Source organism: Leuciscus leuciscus (genome assembly GCF_965113295.1).
Source record: "Leuciscus leuciscus genome assembly, chromosome: 3".
Lineage (NCBI taxonomy): Eukaryota > Metazoa > Chordata > Actinopteri > Cypriniformes > Leuciscidae > Leuciscus > Leuciscus leuciscus.
Genome location: NC_138727.1, coordinates 45,459,168 through 45,463,747, shown reverse-complemented (window position 1 = coordinate 45,463,747; position 4,580 = coordinate 45,459,168). Strand labels below are relative to the sequence as shown.

General features: G+C 35.8%; 1 long non-coding RNA gene across 1 annotated transcript; it reads left to right on the top strand.

The window, feature by feature from the left end:
• Nucleotides 1-2,185: 2,185 nt before the first annotated feature.
• Nucleotides 2,186-3,784, top strand: LOC309494828. The gene is made up of 2 exons (XR_014204441.1): nt 2,186-2,564; nt 2,605-3,784. It is a non-coding gene; the product is annotated as an uncharacterized lncRNA (long non-coding RNA).
• Nucleotides 3,785-4,580: the final 796 nt, after the last annotated feature.

Below are 4,580 nucleotides of genomic sequence, written 5' to 3'. Positions count from 1 at the left end.
AAAAGTCTAAGAATTTGTTCAAAAAGCCTGAAATACTCTTAGTTTCTTCAAAAAGCCCAGTCTTGGGAGCAGAGTTTCTTCAGAAAGTCAAAAAAAAAAAAAAAGAACGCCCGATCTCGTCTGATCTTGGAAGCTAAGCAGTGTCGGGCCTGGTTGGATGGGAGACCGCTTGGGAATACCAGGTGCTGGAAGCATTTTTGGTAAAAAAAAAAGTCTAAGAATTTGTTCAAAAAGCCTGAAATAGTCTTAGTTTCTTCAAGAAGCCCAGTCTTGGGAGCAGAGTTTCTTCAGAAAGTCAAAAAAAAAAAAAAAAAAGTCTAAGAATTTGTTCAAAAAGCCTGAAATACTCTTAGTTTCTTCAGAAAGTCAAAAAAAAAAAAAAAAAAAAAAAGTCTAAGAATTTGTTCAAAAAGCCTGAAATAGTCTTAGTTTCTTCAAGAAGCCCAGTCTTGGGAGCAGAGTTTCTTCAGAAAGTCAAAAAAAAAAAAAAAAACGCCCGATCTCGTCTGATCTCGCAAGCATGGTCGGGCCTTGTTGGATGGGAGACCGCCTGGGAATACCAGGTGCTGGAAGCATTTTTGGTAAAAATAAAAAATAAAAAATAAAGAGTCTAAGAATTTGTTCAAAAAGCCTGAAATAGTCTTAGTTTCTTCAAGAAGCCCAGTCTTGGGAGCAGAGTTTATTCAGAAAGTCAAAAAAAAAACAAAACAAAAAAAAAAAAGTCTAAGAATTTGTTCAAAAAGCCTGAAATACTCTTAGTTTCTTCAAAAAGCCCAGTCTTGGGAGCAGAGTTTCTTCAGAAAGTCAAAAAAAAAAAAAAAGAACGCCCGATCTCGTCTGATCTTGGAAGCTAAGCAGTGTCGGGCCTGGTTGGATGGGAGACCGCTTGGGAATACCAGGTGCTGGAAGCATTTTTGGTAAAAAAAAAAGTCTAAGAATTTGTTCAAAAAGCCTGAAATAGTCTTAGTTTCTTCAAGAAGCCCAGTCTTGGGAGCAGAGTTTCTTCAGAAAGTCAAAAAAAAAAAAAAAAAGTCTAAGAATTTGTTCAAAAAGCCTGAAATACTCTTAGTTTCTTCAGAAAGTCAAAAAAAAAAAAAAAAAAAAAAAGTCTAAGAATTTGTTCAAAAAGCCTGAAATAGTCTTAGTTTCTTCAAGAAGCCCAGTCTTGGGAGCAGAGTTTCTTCAGAAAGTCAAAAAAAAAAAAAAAGAACGCCCGATCTCGTCTGATCTTGGAAGCTAAGCAGTGTCGGGCCTTGTTGGATGGGAGACCGCCTGGGAATACCAGGTGCTGGAAGCATTTTTGGTAAAAAAAAAAAAAAGAAAAAAAGAGTCTAAGAATGTGTTCAAAAAGCCTGAAATACTCTTAGTTTCTTCAGAAAGTCAAAAAAAATAAAAAATAAAAAAAAAGTCTAAGAATTTGTTCAAAAAGCCTGAAATAGTCTTAGTTTCTTCAAGAAGCCCAGTCTTGGGAGCAGAGTTTCTTCAGAAAGTCAAAAAAAAAAAAAAAAAAAAAAGTCTAAGAATTTGTTCAAAAAGCCTGAAATAGTCTTAGTTTCTTCAAAAAGCCCAGTCTTGGGAGCAGAGTTTCTTCAGAAAGTCAAAAAAAAAAAAAAAAAAGTCTAAGAATTTGTTCAAAAAGCCTGAAACAGTCTTAGTTTCTTCAAGAAGCCCAGTCTTGGGAGCAGAGTTTCTTCAGAAAGTAAAAAAAAAAAAAAAAGAAAGCCCGATCTTGTCTGATCTCGGTAGCTAAGCAGTAGGGAGACCGCCTGGGAATACCAGGTTCTGGAAGCATTAAAAAAAATAAAAAAAATAAATAAAAAAAAAGTCTAAGAATTTGTTCAAAAAGCCTGAAATAGTCTTAGTTTCTTCAAGAAGCCCAGTCTTGGGAGCAGAGTTTCTTCAGAAAGTCAAAAAAATAATAAAAAACGCCCGATCTCGTCTGATCTCGGAAGCATGGTCGGGCCTTGTTGGATGGGAGACCGCCTGGGAATACCAGGTGCTGGAAGCATTTTTGGTAAAAAAATAAAATAAAATAAAAAAGAGTCTAAGAATTTGTTCAAAAAGCCTGAAATAGTCTTAGTTTCTTCAAGAAGCCCAGTCTTGGGAGCAGAGTTTCTTCAGAAAGTCAAAAAAAAAAAAAAAAAAAAAAAAAAGTCTAAGAATTTGTTCAAAAAGCCTGAAATAGCAGAGATGGGGGACTCGAGTCATATGACTTGACTCGAGTCAGACTTAAGTCGCAAATTTTAGGACTTGAGACTTGCTTGACAAATATTAATAAAAGACTTGACTTGACTTTGACTTGATATTCATGACTTGAGACTTGACTCGGACTTGAGGTAAATGACTCGAAATAACTTGTCTTTTTAAAAATAAATATCTGTATTTGAACGCACCGCAACAATCACGTGACGCAGCAGGAACGCGCGCTGTGTGAACAAAAACCGTAATAATGGAGTGTCGTAGTGATGACGCTGAAGCGCGGGATCGTTCGCCAGCTGTGAAACGGTACGTAATGCGCAAGTTTATGATCGAATCAGAGAGAAAAAAAAAAATGCACAAGCGTGGTTTCGAGAGAGAGAGAGAGAGAGAGAGAGAGAGAGAGAGAGAGAGAGAGAGAGAGAGAAGCTCATAAGCAAACTTAAGACGCTGCTAAGACATTACATGTCTTTAGGGGTTGTGTGTGAACGCAATCTCTGATTCCGGGAAATCACTGGCACTGCCAGACTGGCAGTGTGAATGAACCTAAATCAAACGAACCCGGGTCAAATCTTGGGTCACTTTATCCGTGTATTTTCCGGAATCTCTGTGTGAAAGGGGCTTTGGTCACACACCCTGACAAAGGCTCATTAGCCACAACGCATAGTTGTGCAAGTACTTGTCACCTGATTTTAAAATATTAAAGCCATGATGAAATAAAGGCTTTCTATATATTTTTAATAATATTCGAGTGCCTTGGATTAATGATTTTTTTTTATGATCTGAATAATCCCTTACATACAAAAGCACAGAGAAAAAATATTTTCTTGAAAATGAAAATGAAAATCAGGTTAAAATATGTTAAAATATGCCATATTCCAGTTTTTTTTACCTGCATGCATCCCTTTGTACTGTCTAGTTATATGCTACCAATATAGTCTGCTATCCCAGGGTTGACTTTAATGTTAAAAGAAATATATAAAAAAAAATTAACTGTAATTTAATAATAATTAATAATGCATTGGTACAGTCTACCGTTCTCTGGGATTTGTTTTCATGATAATCGAATGTAAAGAGTTTTATCTCTAAAAACTGTTTAGCTTATAACGCTAGTATATAGGGCATAGAGTAAGTAAAAAGAAATCGCTAGTTAATACCACTAAAATATTGTAAAAAGACACCTACACACAAAGAAAAAAAAACATACAGACTTTCGAACCGAACCATGCATACACAAATACACAAAACAAAAATTCAAACTTGCAAGCACAACCATGCACACATGCAAACAAACAATACACTCTTCACTCATACACACGCACACACATTCACTCACAAATATTAATGAATCAATCACACTCAATCAAATCACCTCTCTCTCTCTCTCTCTCTCTCTCTCACACACTCACACACACTCACACACACTCACACACACACACACACACACACACACACACACACACACACACACACACACACACACACACACACACACACACACACACACACACACACACACACACACACACACACACACAACCATGGACATGCAAACAATACACTTTTCACACATACACATGCACACACATTCATTCACAAATATTAATAAATCACTCACTCACACAGATTAATAATGTACAATAGTCAATCCACCTGATTGACAGGTGTAAGTTTTGTGTCAATTCAATTATTACTGTTTTTTTCTTGTTATTCTTTTGTTAAAAAGGAAAGATCTAACTTGTTGGGATGTGTTCATGTTCCATAAAGGGGATGCCAGTTTGAAGAATGCCATTTGGTGGCATAGGAACCATTATACTTGAATTGTGAATTGTTTAATACCTTTTAATGGTCTTCTGCAATGTTTGTTCACTGCATATTTATTTTTCATGCTTTAATGTTGGCCTAATTTCAGTTAAATTTACATTTTAGGCTATGTAGTTTGAATTTTTATTTATTTATTTATTTATTTTTATTGTAGTAACCACTCAGCTGGTTGTGGAAATGCATATTTTAAAAAAATGTTGCAAATAAAACCATAGTCCACAGCTTATGTAGTTTTAACTTATTTTAATATATAAATTCAGTGAAATCATCAAACGTTTGTATGACTTGCCAGTGACTTGTGACCCAAGCTACGACTTGACTTGACTTGCTTGACATAAAGCAGTGACTTGACTTGACTTGACTTGCTTTTCACAAAATTGACTCGGACTTGCTTGAGACTTGAAGGTTAAGACTTGAGACTTACTTGTGACTTGCACATGTGTGACTTACTCCCACCTCTGTGAAATAGTCTTAGTTTCTTCAAGAAGCCCAGTCTTGGGAGCAGAGTTTCTTCAGAAAGTCAAAAAAAAAATAAAAAACGCCCGATCTCGTCTGATCTC